We start from the raw sequence: 16750 nt of genomic DNA, 5'->3' as shown, positions 1-16750 counted from the left end.
TCCTTTTCAAACTTTGTCTGATTTGATGATTGATGGCTATAGAACACAGGGCTTGAGAAATAACGGGCAAGTGGAGAAGGACATCCAATTTCCCAATTCTATTCCACAACTGCCTTGCTGTCTGGAGGACTTTTGCAAACTCTTATAAATGCAAAGTCATCAAAATAATGTTAGGCAATCCAAGTTCTGTTTGAAATCACACACTACCAGGTTATAGTCCAACAGCTTTATTTGAAATCACAAGCTTTCGGAGCACTGCTCCTTCATCAGGTGAAGTGGGGAGATGCATAAAAACACAACTTATATAGTCAGAGAATAATGTCAGATGTTTACAGGTAATCTTTCTAACTGCCATTTATCACACCTCGGCAGAGAGATAATCACAGCAATCAAAGGTGTGAATGGTGTCCAAACAGGTCAGTCAGGAAAACATTACATCAGAGAACAATGAGGTGGGGTCACAAGGGGTCAAATGTTGCAGATGCTGGGGTCTGTATGAAAAACAAAAAAACAGACAAAAAACATTTTTTTTGCTGGAAATCACAGCAGATCCGGTCGCATCTGTGTGGAGAGAACAAGCCAATGATGACCCGAGTCTGGATGACCCTACGTCAGGTGGGGTTACATGTAGTGTGACATGAACCCAAGATCTCGGTTGAGGCCGTCCTCATGGGTGCGGAACTTGGCTATCAGTTTCTGCTCGACGATTTTGCGTTGTCGTGTGTCTCGAAGGCCGCCTTGGAGAATGCTTACCCGAAGATCGAAGGCTGAATGTCCTTGACTGCGGGTAAGCATTCTCCAAGGCGGCCTTCGAGACACACGACAACGCAAAGTCGTCGAGCAGAAACTGATAGCCAAGTTCCGCACCCATGAGGACGGCCTCAACCGAGATCTTGGGTTCATGTCACACTACATGTAACCCCACCTGACGTAGGGTCATCCAGACTCGAGTCATCATTGGCTTGTTCTCTCCACACAGATGCGGCCGGATCTGCTGTGATTTCCAGCAAAAAAAATGTTTTTTGTCTGTTTTTTTGTTTTTCATACAGACCCCAGCATCTGCAACATTTGACCCCTTGTGACCCCACCTCATTGTTCTCTGATGTAATGTTTTCCTGACTGACCTGTTTGGACACCATTTACACCTTTGATTGCTGTGATTATCTCTCTGCCGAGGTGTGATAAATGGCAGTTAGAAAGATTACCTGTAAACATCTGACATTATTCTCTGACTATATAAGCTGTGTTTTTATGCATCTCTCCACTTCACCTGATGAAGGAGCAGCGCTCCGAAAGCTTGTGATTTCAAATAAAACTGTTGGACTATAACCTGGTGTTGTGTGATTTCTTACATTTGTCCACCCCAGTCCAACTCTGCCATCTCCACACCACAAGTTCTGTTTAACCTCTCTAAATTTCGACTTGTGGTCAAACAATCAATATGGAAGAATGAATGGATGGAGGAAACAACAGCACAACCGAAAGAGAAGGACAGACAAAGTGGATTAAAAATAAATATGTCCAATCAAACTCGGTTCAGGGCAGTAGAGGCAAAGAGTTAAGATACGTTCATCTGAATAATAAAAGTTGAATTTTAGGTGTGTGTGTATATATATTATAATATATATATGCACAGATGTTAAATGATCTTGAAGACATTGTGATCAGCTGGTAATAATATATATATACCCAATAAAAGTGATTTTGATGCTTTTTAAGAATAAAAGGAATACATATAAAAAAATTAAAAAAGTAAATAGAATTTGAAATTACACTGGTGATCAAAAATGCAAAGGGAAAGTCGTATTCTGGGACAGGGGCACTCTTAATCCCATTAAAGGTTAACAGTTTCCAACCTAGGTCAAATCTATTATCTCAGCTCATCCTAAGCCTGTCAACAAGACAATAATATATTACCTCACGCGATCAGAATCTATTAAATATGGATATGTTGTTCTGTAAAGCAATATAATGTTCGAAAGTTTGCATCTAAATCTTACACAGGAGCCTTGGTACTTTTCACACAATCTTCCACGGTTTTTTGACATGAAACTGTTGTGTCATATTTAGACACTTTTAGAAAAGTCATATTTCTGCTCTACTCTGGGCTGCTGCTATCTGTCCAGGCATTGGAATGTACTGTTGGTCGGTGAAAAATATAACACAATACGTTCAAAATTCATAAACCTGTGGAATACTTGGTGAAAAATAATTATTAGTGATTATCTGTCAGCTCAGTTCGATTCGAGCATTCGGTACAGCTTTGCTAATTAACTATAAATATGACCAGGAATTAATTGAAGTGATCGTTACCTGAACAGCCCAGTGTTACAAAGAGTGGGCAAAAAGCTCCTCCGGCCGCATTTGCCGAATGACACAGAGGTGGATTGACGCTCACTATCCAGTTTGTTGGCCTCGCACTTGTGTTGAAGCAAGGCAGGACTTTGCAGGTTCCCCCAGGTTGCAAAATAAAATCACCATAAAATGAACGCTTTCATAACAGTAAGAACCTCCTCGCCCTCGTTAATGCTTTGTCACTTCTTTCATTGCGACTGTAAACCCAAGAACTCCAATGAACTTCATTCTAATGGTCGAAACGAATTTTCTTTTTTTTTTTGCTTCCAATTTTGCAACAGGTCGCTGTTTTAGTTATTCGATTGAGTTCCTGCGCTGAACGAGAATAAGAACAATCTCTTTTGCCTCCGAGGTTAGTCCATCGACTTCGACGCTGTTTTGCTTATTCGGGGAGAGCATTTCTGATGAGCTGTGGAGATCCAACTACATTCCCAACGGGAGCGTGGATCAGCTCCTGATTTCAGCACCGGGGACAGCGACGCCTGTGTGTCAGCACCATGGACAGGACCAACCATGGCCGTTCAGGGCAACTTCAGCACCCTGTCACTTGCAGACACACACAACTCCAGCTTCAGGAGTCACTGCTCGGGTCGTCACTTGTTTCAAGTTCTCGGTAACACCCCAGTCCTGTGTGTGTCTCTTTCTCGCTCTGATTTTTGTTGTTCATAACCGTCCAGCGATCGCCTCCAAAAAAATGACCTCCAATTCACACTGCGAGCGCTGAGACCCAGAGCTAATCTCCACCGCTGGACAGATACTTGTTTATTTTTAATGATTATTAATCCGATTCGGAACAAGAGGCGGGGCTGATTACGAACTGGAGATCTTGTCAGGGACAGTGAGGTGAGGGGGCTCTACTTTGAAGTGTGAAGCCAGAGAGAAACTGTTGCTGTTTTATTTGTAGTTTTATCTGTTCCAAACCTAGCTCTTAAATAACAATTCTCACTTCCACTTTCCACGTGGGACTCAGACTGTAGTAGCCAAAGAACTGTAATACAGGAAGGTTCTGACTGCATCCTGCAGGGTTATTCAAAAAAAATATTATTTTGTTAACACTTGCCTACATTTTCGGTTGCGCTCAACCTTATCTCCCAAAAATGCAACAACTGCTATATTTATAAATCGAGATATTGTTACTCGCACTCTTTAAAGGGATGATTCGTGAGCAATGTAACGGCATCACTGTTTACTGGATAACCAAATGGCAGCAGCGAGGTTACAGGGTCCCTGTCGGCTCTCCGGTCCGGCAGTGACTCCAGCTCACAGGATGGGGTGAAGACTGATGGGTTTCTCCCTCCTCTTGGGGTTGTTTTCTTTGGAACAGAGGAGGCTGAGGGGAGACTTAATTGAGGTGTATAAAATTAAGAGGCCCCTAGATAAAATGGATAGCAAGGATCTATGTTCCTCAGCAGAGAGGTCAATAACCAGGGGGCATAGATTTAAAGTAATTGGCAGAAGGATTAGAGGGGATTTGAGGAGAATGTTTTTCACCCAGAGGGTGGTGGGGGTCTGGAACTCACTGCCTGAAAGGGTGGTGGAGGCAGAAACCCTCATCACATTTAAAAAGTACTTGGATATGCGCTTGAAGTGCCGTAACCTACAGGGCCACGGACCAAGAGCTGGGAAGTGGGATTAGGCTGGGTGGCTCTTTGTCGGCCGGCACAGACACAATGGGCCGAATGGCCTCCTTCTGTGCTGTAAATTTCTATGATTCTTCCTGGATGCTTGCTAGTTATTTAGTAGTCAGAAACTGACCTCTTCAAATGTCCATGTTTAGAACGGGCTGTCGCTTATATCGGCCAAAAAGCGACAATCGTTGCCATTTGCATTAACGTCAATCTCAAAGTTGCCCCTTACAGCATGTTAAGGGCTCCGCTTATTTTGGGCAGAGACAGCTGTGCTTGCTCACTGGTTGCTCACTGGGGGAAGGGAACAGGGGACAGAAAGAAAGTAGAAAGGGAAACGGAGAAGGTAGAAAGAAAAATGAGTCTGGCAACTGCAAAGATAGGGGCCTGGAGATTCCGCTAGGGTGTGCTGGAAATCCGCCCAGAATCCGCCAAATCCGCGCAAAAGATCGTGGAATTTCGAGCGCAAGTTACGTCCAGAGCAAACCCAGTTTCTGCAATCTTTGGCGCTGGTGTAAAAAAAACATGGCGTTGGAAGCTGGCCCCACCCACCAAACTGGCCAGGCCCCAGGATCGAATGAATCGCCAGGGTGACTTTCTGCCAATCCTGCCCGTTGGCGGGCCTTCGCGGAGACTCTTGCAATTCAGCATTTTTTTTTTAGTTGCATGGGCATTAATGGGCAGCTTTTAAAAGCTTTTAAATGTCATTTAAATTTACTAAGAAACTGACTAGTGTACAGCAATGTAACTTGTGAATGGCCTTTTGCAGTTATTTAAAATTGGGTTACTCACAGGCGGTGGACTAGACACTCTATTAAAAATGCTTATTTTTTGTGATAACCCTGTTTTCAGCTGTATTAATAAAATTGCACCAGGTTACCGCTCTTAAATACATCGCGGAATATTTTTTAATGCAAATTTGTTTTTTTTTTAAATCACATTCTAAAACACTGCCCGATTGTGCTGGTTCACGGAAGATTTTATGTTTGGTGATATGCAAATGAGCTAGAGCGGAAACTCGAGCAAAAAGTTCACTTTGCAAAACTAGCGTGATTTACGTCCAGATTGCCGATTGCACCAAAGCGGAAACCTCTCGGCCAGGGTCTGGGCACTATCTTGATTTGTCATAGAATCTTACAGCACAGAAGGAGGCCATTCAGCCCATCGTGCCTGTGCCGGCTCTTTGAAAGAGCTCTCCAATTAGTCCCACTCTCTACTGCTCTTTCCCCACAGCCCTGCAAATTTTTCCACTTCAAGTATTTATCCAATTCCCTTTTGAAAGTTCCTATTGAATCTGCTTCCACCGCCCTTTCAGGCAGCGCATTCCAGATCACAACAACTCGCTGCGTAAAAATATCTCTCCTCATCTCCCCTCTGGTTCTTTTGCCAATTATCTTAAATCTGTGTCCTCTGGTTACCGACCCTCCTGCCACTGGAAACCGTTTCTCTCTATCTACTTTATCAGAACCCTTCATAGTTTTGAACACCTCTATTTAATTTACCCTTAACCTTCTCTGCTCTAAGGAGAACAATCCCAGCTTCTCCAGTCTCTCCACCTAACTGAAGTCCCTCATCCCTGGCACCATATGTGAAAAAGTAAAATTCTGTTAATTATAATTTTTAAAAATAAAAACAGGAAGTGCTGGGAATACCGGTTGGGCCAGTCTGCACCTTTAAAGGGAACAGACAAGACAGCCGTTCTGGTGTAACCCTGCGTTACACACCACGACTGAGGATGGAGAAACTGGGAGGAAGGGATGGAGGGCTGGATTTTACCAGCCCTGCGGAGTTACTATTGAATCTGCTTCCACCGCCCTTTAAGGCAGCGCAGTCCAGATCACAACAACTCGCTGCGTAAATTCCTTTTTCCTCATGCCACCTCTGGTTCTTTTGCCAATTACCTTAAATCTGCATCCTCTGGTTACCCACTTTGGCTCAGTTCCTGCGCCCGCTTTAAAATTGAAACATTTCGTTTATATATTTTTTTATTCGTATATATGGGATGTGGGCATCACATCAAGGCCAGCATTTATTGCCCATCCCGAATTGCCCCTTGAGAAATGTATCACTTCGCACTTCTCTGCATTAAATTTCACCTGCCATGTAAAGGTGCGTGTGCTCATGAACTCACAGATCCATCCCCAAATCCCAGCCAGAGTTATTTCAATGATTGTCAAACTAAATATGGTGGGGACAGAGTTTATTTTCAAGCGTAAGGTAGAAAAATACTTCAGGTGAATTTTAGAGACTTTTCAAGGGAAAAATATCTTCATTGTTCATTTTTATTATAATAGTGTATAATTTCTTTTATTATACAATTTATTCTTGATAATTCCCTCCTAAATTCCACACCCTCCCCCACCGCTTTCTCGACAGTGCACTCTTGTGTTGGATAGATGGTAGACTGGAGAATGGAAAGACAAAGGGTTAAATAATGCAGAGAGGATGTTTCCCCTCGTCGGGGAATCTAGAACTCGGGGGCATAGTTTCAGAATAAAGGGCCGCCCTTTTAGAACTGAGATGAAGAGGAATTTCTTCTCTCAGAGGGTCGTAAATCTGTGGAATTCTCTGCACCAGAGAGCCGTGGAGGCTGGGTCATTAAATACATTTAAGGTGGAGATAGACAGATTTTTGCAAGATAAGGGAGTGAAGGGTTATGGGGAGCGGGCTGGGAAGTGGCTTTGAGCCCAAGATCAGCCATGATCTTATTGAATGGTGGAGCAGGCTCGAGAGGCCAAGTGGCCTATTCCTGCTCCTAGTTCTTATGTTCTTATAATGTGAGATGCCAACAGCAACAACAATAACCTGCATTTATATAGCATGTTAAAAGTAGAAAAATGTCCCAAGGTGCTTCATAGGAGTTTAATCAGACAAAAATCAGCGCTGCACTAAGGAAGAAGATACTAGCTGGGGTGACTAAAATCTTTGTCAAAGAGGTAGTTTTAAGGAGTGTCTTAAAGGAGAAGAGAGAAATGAGCGAGGCAGAGGGGTTTAGGGAGGGAATTGCAGAGCTTAGGGCCGAGGCAACTGAAGGCCAATGTCGTGGTGAAAGGAGTGAGCAATGCATAAGAGAACAGAGTTGGAGAAACGCAGATTAGGGCTGGAGAAGGTTACAGAGATTGGGAGGGTGAGATCATGAAGGGATTTAAATATGAGAATAAGAGTTTTAAATTTGAAGTGTTGGGGGATCAGGAAACATTTCAGGTCAGGGTTTGGGCTGAGCGGAGGGGGGCTGATGCGGGATAGGATACAGCAGCAGAATTTGGTTTAGCTGAAGTTTAACTCGGGTAAACGGTGGGAGGCCAGCCAGGGGAGTCTGGAAGTGACAAAGGCAAGGACGAGGGTTTTGCCGGCAGATGGGCTGAACATAGGAACAGGAGGAGGCCATTCGGCCCCTCGAGCCTGTTCCGCCATTCAATGAGATCACGGCTGATCTGCGACCTAACTCCATATACCCGCCTTTGGCCCATATCCCTTAATACCTTTGGTTAACAAAAAGCTATCAATCTCAGATTTAAAATTAACAATCAATCTAGCATCAATTGTCATTTGCGGAAGACAGTTCCAAACTTCTACCACCCTTTGTGTGTAGAAGTGTTTCCTAATTTCACTCCTGAAAGGTCTGGCTCTAATTTTTAGACTATGTCCCCTAGTCCTAGAATCTCCAACCAGCAGAAATAGTTTCTCTCTATCTACCCTCTCTGTTCCCCTTAATATCTTGAAAACTTCGATCAGATCACCCCTTAACCTTCTAAATTCCAGGGAATACAACCCTAGTTTGTGTAATCTCTCTTCATAATTCAACCCTTGAAGTCCGGGTATCATTCTGGTAAACCTACGCTGCACTCCCTCCAAGGCCAATATATCCTTCCTAAGGTGTGGTGCCCAGAACTGCTCACAGTGCTCCAGGTGTGGTCTAACCAGGGTTTTGTACAGCTGCAGCATAACTTCTACCCTCTTGTATTCTAGTCCTCTAGATATAAAGGCCAGCACCCCATTAGCCTTTTTGATTATTTTCTGCACCTGTTCATGACATTTTAATGATCTATGTACATGGACCCCCAAGTCTCTTTGGACCTCCACTGTTTCTAGCCTCTCACCATTTAGAAAGTACCCTGTTCTATCCTTTTTAGTTCCAAACTGGATGACCTCACATTTGCCTACATTGAAATCCATTTGCCACAGATTTGCCCATTCACTTAATCTATCGATATCCCTTTGTAATTTTATGCTTCCATCTACACTGCCTACAATGCCACCTATCTTTGTGTCATCGGCAAATTTGTATATATGACTTTCTATGCCATCATCTAAGTCGTTAATAAATATGGTGAATAATTGAGACCCCAACACAGATCCCTGCAGGACACCACTAATCACATCCTGCTAATTAGAGTACCTGCCCATTATCCCTACTCTCTGTCTCCTGCCGCTCAGCCAATTTCCTAACCAGGTCAATAATTTTCCCTCAATTCTGAGGCAGAGATGGGTGATGTTACGGAGGTGGAAGTCGTCGCTCCCTGTGATGAAGAGGACATGGGGTCAGAAGCTCACCTTGGGGTCTTTCGAATGAGACGTTAAACCAAGGTCCCATCTGCCCTCTCAGGTGCATATAAAACATCCCATGGCACTATTTCGAAGAAGAGCAGGGGAGTTCTCCCCAGTGTCCTGGCCCATAATGATCCCTCAATCAACATCACTAAAAAGCAGATTATCTGGTCATTATCACATTGCTGTTTGTGGGAGCTTGCTGTGCCCAAATTGGCTGCCACGCTTCCTACAATGACCTTATAACAATGACTACACTTCAGAAGTAATTCATTGGCTGTAAAGCGCTTTGGGACATCCTGAGGTTGTGAAAGGCGCTATAGAAATGCAAGTCTTTCTTTTCTATCTAAGTAGGGCTCAGAGGTCGCCAACAGTTGGCTTCAAGCTGAGACAGGAGATTGTGGCATGGGCCAAAGATGATGGCTTCAGTCTTCCCAATGTTTAATTGGAGGAAATTGCAAATTATCCAGGACTGGATGTCGAACAAGCAGTCTGACAACACAGACAACACAGAGGCAGTGGAGCGGTGGAGAGCGAGGGTGGAGAAGTAGAGCTGGGTGTTGTTAGTGCTGGAAAATGGGATTAGACTGGACAGGGATTGATGGACGGCGCAGACACGATGGGCCGAAGGGCCTCTTTCTGTGCTGTATAACTCTATGACTCTATGACTCTATGTGGAACCCAACCCCATGTCTTCAGATGATGTCACCAGGGGACAACATGTAGATGAGGAAGAAATGGGGCTCATTTATGTGGGAGCATTGGGCCCAGTTCTTGTTTATGCTTCTATTATAAATGTATCTCACAAAAAAGATGCATTTATATAAACTCAAGATATCCAAAAATGCTTCACAGACAACGAATTACTCGTGAAGTGTAGTCATTGCTGTTTTGCAGGCAAATGTGACATCCAATTTGCCCACAAACATTAATGAAAAAGAAAAGAAAGACTTAGAAACATAGAAAACATAGCCTTAAGAAATATATCCAACTCCTTCTTGAATATATTTAATGAATTGGCCTCTACTGCCTTCTGTGGTAGAGAATTCCACAGGTTCACCACTCTCTGGGTGAAGAAATTCCTCCTCATTTCTGTCCTAAATGGCTTACCCCTTATCCTTAGACTGTGACCCCTGGTTCTGGACTCCCCCGCCATCGGGAACATCCTTCCTCATCTAGTCTGTCTAGTCCTGTTAGAATTTTATAAGTTTCAATGAGATCCCCTCTCATTCTTCTAAACTCCAGCGAGTACAAGCCCAATCGACCCAATCTCTCCTCATATGTCATTCCTGCCATCCCAGGTATCAGTCTAGTGAATCTTCGCTGAACTCCCTCCATGGCAAGAACATCCTTCCTCAGATAAGGCGACCAAAACTGCACACAATACTCAAGATGTGGTCTCACCAAGGCCCTGTACAACTGCAGCAAGACATCCTTGTTCCTGTACTCAAACCCTCTCGCTACAAAGAACTTGCATTTATACAGCGTCTTTCATGACCACCGGACGTCTCAAGGTGTTTTACAGCCAATGAAGTACTTTTGGAGTGTAGTCACTGTTGTAATGAGATAAATGAGCAGTTAATTTGTTTTGATGGTGCTGGCTTTGATCAGCCTGCAGTGGTTCAGCAGCTACCTCTGAATCATGGGGTTCAAATCCCACTCTTAGCGATTTAAACACATAGTCCGGGCTAACACTCCACTACTGCACTGTCAGTGGTGCTGTCTTTCAGATGAGACATTAAACTGAGGCCCTGCCTGCTCTCTCAGGTGAATGTAAACGATCCCATGGTCCTATTTTGAAGAAGATCAAGGGGGTTCTCCCCGGTGTCCTGGGGCCAATGTTTGTCCCTCAACTAACATCACTAAAGCAGATTGTCTGGTCATTATCACATTGCTGCTTGCGGGAGCTTGCTGTGCGACATGCCGAGTCCGGAAATGCCTGGGCCCAGGTTCCGGTTTTTGGTAAGCCTCCCTCAGGGTGTCCGGACTCCGGAACATTTTACGGATTCCGGACCCCTGCCACCAATCGTCCCGAAGTCCAGATTCCGGATTTGGGATGCTCAACCTGTACTTTCTTTTCTTTCTTCATCCCAAGCCAGTCGATGGTCACTGTCACTTGGGCGAGGCAGTGGAAGGTGGGCAGAATCTGTGGAACTATAGCTCACCATGAGAGATAGAATCATAGAATGATACGGCACAGAAGGAGGCCATTCGGCCCATCGTGCCTGTGCCGGCTCTTTGAAGAGCTCTCCAATTAGTCCCACTCTCTGCCCCTGCTCTTTCCTCACAGCATTGCAAATTTCTCCTTCTCAAGTATTTATCCAATTCCCTTTTGAAAGTTAGTCATGAATCTGCTTCCACCACTCCCTTCAGGCGGCGCGTTCCAGATTATAATAACTTGCTGCGTAAGAAAATGTCTCCTCATCTCCCCTCTGCTTCTTTTGCCAATTATCTTAAATCCGAGTCCTCAGATTATCGACCCTCCTGCCAGTGGAAACAGTTTCTTCTTATTTACTTAAAACCCATTCGTGATTTTGAACACCTCTATTAAATCTCCCCTTAACCTTCTCCGCTCTAAGGAGAACAATCGCGGCTTCTCCAGACTCCCCGCATCAGTGAAGCTCCTCGTCCCTGGCACCATTCTAGAAAATCTCCTCTGCACCCTCTCCAAGGAGTCAGAGGAGGAGGGGGGAGAAAGAAAGTAAAAAGAGAAGAAGCATTACGACAAGAGTCAGCAATTAATTCAATCTTATCGCTAGCACCTCAGGTTCCTGACTGCCTTGTCAATCTACCCACACACCGTAAACACGCCAAGATGTGTGCCTCATACACATCAATTAATGAACTCCACACGGACAGCAGCAGTCACACTGTGCTACTGGGCCTCGGAGAGCAAGCGTGCTAATTAATTAGGTGTAAAAATGGCAGCGGGAGATACAGCGCAGGAAACTCTAACCTGCTCGATCTCACCAGGCAATGCACCCCCTCGTGCAGGTTGCCCGGCATGTCCCCATTGCAATTTCAGCCGCACAATATTAGGATAGAGAGATCCAAGCTCTTCTCTAACTGAGACTGTTAATAATTTATGTTGGCTTCCAAGATACAAACATGGACTTACAGAGAGAATCAGACTGTTTTCTATTTATATTCATTTACAGCTAATATGGGTGATTACAGCTGTAAGTTCTTGTTAATTAAATCTTGCTCTTGCCTGGTCTCATTTTGATCCTAATTGTACCTTTACACACTCTCACAAACTGAATTCTTCCGTCGCTGTCCTCCCCGCCCCCTGCACCCGCACCCAGACACTTACAGACCGATGTTGGTTGGAAGCTCGGTAGCAAGTGGCACACCCCTCCCCATCAACACCACCCTATGTAAAGAAAGAACTTGCATTTCTATAGCGCCTTTCACCACCTCAGGATGTCCCAAAGCGCTTTACAGCCAATGAAGTGCTTTTGAAGTGTAGTCACTGTTGTAATGTTGGAAACGCGGCAGCCAATTTACGCACAGCAAGCTCCCACAAGCTGCAATGTGATAAAGACCAGATAATCTGTTTTAGTGATGTTAGTTGAGGGATAAATATTGACCCAGGACTCCCCTGCTCTTGTTTGAAATAGTGGCCGTGAGATCTTTTACGTCCACCTGAGAGGGCAGACGGGATCTCGGTTTAACGTCTCATCTGAAAGACGGCACCTCCGACAGTGCAGCACTCCCCTCAGTACTGTACTGGGAGTGTCAGCCTAGATTATAGGCTCAAGTCTCTGGAGTGGGACTTGAACCCCCAATCTTCTGACTCCGTCATCAGTGAAGATCAACGATTTGTAAATCATACTTGGCTTCTCAGTCCCGTCTAGTGTTGTCGTTGCAAAGGTTACTAAATGAGAGCTTTTGCTGACTTTTTCACCTTTTCAGTTCTGTGCAGGAGACAGGAAGGATGCCACAGCCAATCCTAAAAGGCCTCAAGATGGCACATTTAAAGGAAGGTTTGAGGAGACAACAGGTCCTGATCATTACCTTGTCAGGGAGCATGGGATCTCTTTACTTTCTCACCTCTCTGGTGACAGTTCGCTTCACAGGAGAGGGAGGCGAGCTCTGCACAAACCAGCAAGCCTCTACTGATGGGGGTCTTTAACTGACAGGTCAGGAAACAATAACAACAACTTGTATTTATACAGCACCTTTAATGTAGTAAAACGCCCCAAGGCACTTCACAGGAGCGATTATCAGACAAAATTTGACACCAAGCCACATAAGGCGACATTAGGGCAGGTTGGTCAAAGAGATGGATTTTAAGGAGCGTCTTAAAGGAGGAGAGAGAGGTAAAGAGGCGGAGAGGTTTAGGGAGGGAATTCCAGAGCTTAGGGCCCAGGCAACTGAAGGCATGGCCGCCAATGGAGGGACGAAAGAAATCGGGGATGCTCAAGAGGCCAGAATTGGAGGAGCGCAGAGATCTCGGAGAATTTGTGGACTGGAGGAGGTTACGGAGTTCGGGAAGAGCAAGGCCATGGAGGGATGTGAACACGAGGATGAACATAAGAACATAAGAAATAGGAGCAGGAGTCGGCCATTCGACCCCTTGAGCCTGCTCCGCCATTAAATGAGATCATGGCTGATCTTCGACCTCAACTCCATATTCCTGCACTATCCCCATATCCCTTGATTCCCTTAATATTCAACAATCTATCGATCTCTGCCTTGAATATACTCAATGACTGAGCCTCCACAGCCCCCTGGGGTAGAGAATCCCAAAGATTCACCACCCTCTGAGTGAAGAAATATCTCCTCATCTCTGTCCTAAATGGCCAACCCATTATTCTGAGACTGTGACCTCTGGTTCTAGACTCCCCCAACCAGGGGAAACAGCCTCTCTGCATCTACCCTGTCAAGCCCTGTGAGATGAAAATGTTAAAACCTAGGCGTTGTCAGACCGGGAGCCAATGTAGTTCAGTGAGCACAGGGGTGATGGGTGAACGCTACTTGGTGCGAGTTAGGATACAGGAAGAAGAGTTTGGAATGAAGTTTTCTTCAATTTTTCCTGAACTCTTTGTGGAAAATGATCATGGGCTTTACCATCAACCCTGCCAACTGGCCTGCATCTGACCTGAGTATCATACAGGGGATCATCCATTCGGCACCTCCCTCCCTACCCAGCCTGATTGACAAAGGCAAGCTTTCTTTTTATTCATTTTCGCTAGCAAGACCGGCATTTATTGCCTATCCCTAGTTGCCCTTGAGAAGCTGGTAGTGGGCCGCCTTCTTGAACCACTGCAGTCCAACTAGGTTTGTGTTCCCTGGAATTTAGAAGGTAAAGGGTGATCTGATCGAAGTTTTCCAGATATTAAGGGGAACAGATAGGGTAGATAGAGAGAAACTATTTCCACTGGTGGGGGATTCTAGGACTAGGGGGCATCGTCTAAAAACTAGAGCCAGACCTTTCAGGAGTGAAGTTAGAAACACTTCTACACAGAAAGGGTGGTCAAAGTTTGGAACTCTCTTCTGCAAACGGCAATTGATGCTAGATCAATTGTTAATTTTAAATCGGAGATTGATAGAATTTTGTTAACCAAAGGTATCAAGGGTTATGGGGCAAAAGCAGGTATATGGAGTTAGGTCACAGATCAGTCATGATCTCATTGAATGGCGGAACAGGCTCGAGGGGCTGAATGGCCTCCTCCTGTTCCTGTTGCTATGTGCGGTGAAGATACTCCCACAGTGCTGTTAGGAGTTCCAGGGTTTCGACCCAACGACGATGAATATATGTCCAAGTCAGGATGTTGTATGACTTGGAAGTGAACTTAGAGGTGGTGTTGATCACATGCACCTGCTGCCCTTGTCCTTCTAGGTGGAAGAGGTCGCGGGTTTGGGAGGTGCTGCCGAAGAAGCCTTGGCGAGTTGCTGCAGTGCATCTTGTAGATGGTACACACTGCAGCCACGGTACGCCGGTGGTGGAGGGAGTGAATGTTTAAGGTGGTGGATGGGGTGCCAATCAAGTGGGCTGCTTTGTCCTGGATGGTGTCGAGCTTCTTGTGTTGTTGGAGCTGCACTCATCCAGGCAAGTGGAGAGTATTCCATCACACTCCTGACTTGTAAGCTATAAATGTGCAAGAGGTTGATAGGCTTGAGGCATGCAGTCTTAGGCCATCTGCCTAGTACATGGTGCAGTTGGATTGTTACTTCACCAGACTCAACAATAACAACAACTTGTATTTATATAGCACCGTTAACATAGTAAAACATCCCAAGGTGCTTCACAGGAGTGTTATCAAACAAAATTTGACACCAAGCCACATAAGGTGATATTAGGACTGGTGACCAAAAGCTTCGTTTTAAGGAGCATCTTAAAGGAAGAAAAGAAAGAGAGACTTGCATTTCTATAGCACCTTTCACGACCACCAGACGTCCCAAAGCACTTTACAGCCAATGAAGTATTTTTGGAGTGTAGTCACTGTTGTAATGTAGGAAATGTGGCAGCCAGTTTGCACACAGCAAGCTCCCACAAACAGCAATGTGATAATGACCAGATAATCTGTTTTAGTGATGTTGATTGAGGGATAAATATTGGCCCCAGGACACCGGGGAGAACTCCCCTGCTCTTCTTCGAAATTGTGTCACGGGATCTTTTACATCCACCTGAGAGAGCAGACGGAGCCTTGGTTTAATGTTTCATCTGAAAGACGGCACCTCCGACGGTGCAGCACTCCCCTGGTACTGCATTGGAGTGTCGGCCTAGATTTTTGTGCTCAAGTTTCTGAAGTGGGAAATAACAACAGAACATGCTGGAGATACTCAGCAGGTCAGGCAGCATCTGTGGAGAGTGAAACAGAGTCAGCGTTTCAGGTCGATGACCCTTCGTCAGAACTGGAAAAAGCTGGAGATGGAACAGATTTTTAAGCAAGTGCAGGGGCCGGGAAAGGGGGGAGGGGAGGAAGGAACAAAGGGGAAGGTCTGTGATAGGATGGAAGGCAGGAGAGATTAAAAGATAAGGGATGCTGGTGCGAGGCAGAAGGAGATGATAATGGGACAAGTTAAGAAACAAAAGATGGCTCTAGATGAGGTGTAAATGGCAATGGCAGAATCATCAACAGCTGCCATGTGAGAGAAAAAATAAAATTCAAATTAAAATAAAAAATAAGGGCAGAGGTTATGGTCTGAAATTGTTGAACTCGATGCTGAGTCCAGAAGGCTGTAAAGTGCCTAATCGAAAGATGAGGTGCTGTTCCTCGAGCTTACGTTGAGCTTCATTGGAACAGTGTAAGAGGTCGAGAATAGAGAGGTCAGAGTGGGTAAGGGGGCTGTGAATTAAAGTGACAGTCGACCGGAAGCTCGGGGTCACCCTTACGGGCTGAACGGAGGTGTTCCGCAAAGCAGTCAATACAATACAATACAAATCGCTTTATTGGCATGATAAGGTACATCTTATGTTGCCAAAGCATCAAAATACATTTATGGTTGAACACATAAACGCGGTTCCATTCATACAGTGTATAAACAGGTATATCCCTGAGTTTGGTCTCCCCAATGTAGAAGAGACCACATCGTGAGCAGCGAATACAGTATACTAAATTACAAGAAGTCTTGCTACAGCTGTACAAAGCCCTAGTTAGACCACACCTGGAGCACTGTGTACTGTTCTGGGCACCGTACCTTAGAAAGGATATACTGGACTCGGAATGAGCGCAGCGCAGATTCACCAGAATGTTACCAGGGCTCCAAGGGGTAGATTATGAGGAGAGATTACATAAACTAGGCTTGTATTCCCTGGAATATAGAAGGTTAAGGGGCGACTTGATTGAGGTTGTTAGGATTTTGAAAGGAATTGATAGGGTAGATAGGGAGAAGCTTTTTCCGCTGGTGGGGGAAGTCTAGGACAAGGGGACATAACCTTAAAATCAGAGCCAGGCCATTCAGGAGAGAAGTTAGGAAACGCTTCTTCACACAAAGGGTGGTAGCAGTGTGGAACTCTCTCCCACAACAAGCAGTAGGTGCCAGCTCAATTAATAATTTTAAATCTGGGATTGATAGATTTTTGCTAGCCAGGGGTATTTTAAGGGATGTGGAGCCAGGGCAGGTGGCTGGAGTTAGGATACAGAGCAGCCATGATCTCATTGATTGGCAGAACAGGCTCGAGGGGCTGAAGGGCCTTCTCCTGTTCCTGTGCTCCTCTGAAACAGCCATTGCATAAAACACTTCAGGTGGAAGAGCGGAACCTTTGACTTTTA

At 45.0% G+C, this 16750-nt stretch overlaps 1 protein-coding gene across 6 annotated transcripts in view; it reads right to left on the bottom strand.

Moving 5' to 3' along the window:
* The window catches only part of gucy2f (guanylate cyclase 2F, retinal), a 104692-nt gene extending 102288 nt beyond the window's left edge, over nt 1-2404 (bottom strand). For all 6 annotated transcript variants that reach the window (XM_085999686.1, XM_085999684.1, XM_085999688.1 and 3 more), the window contains exon 1: nt 2314-2404. The gene's annotated coding sequence lies outside the window, so the exon portion shown is untranslated. The remainder of the gene's footprint in view (nt 1-2313) is intronic.
* Between the last annotated feature and the right edge of the window lie 14346 nt (nt 2405-16750).

Source organism: Somniosus microcephalus, chromosome 10 (genome assembly GCF_052327205.1).
Source record: "Somniosus microcephalus isolate GS21.2 chromosome 10, FLI_Smic_1.0, whole genome shotgun sequence".
NCBI classification, from domain to species: Eukaryota; Metazoa; Chordata; class Chondrichthyes; order Squaliformes; family Somniosidae; genus Somniosus; species Somniosus microcephalus.
This window is presented reverse-complemented; position numbering and strand designations above follow the sequence as displayed.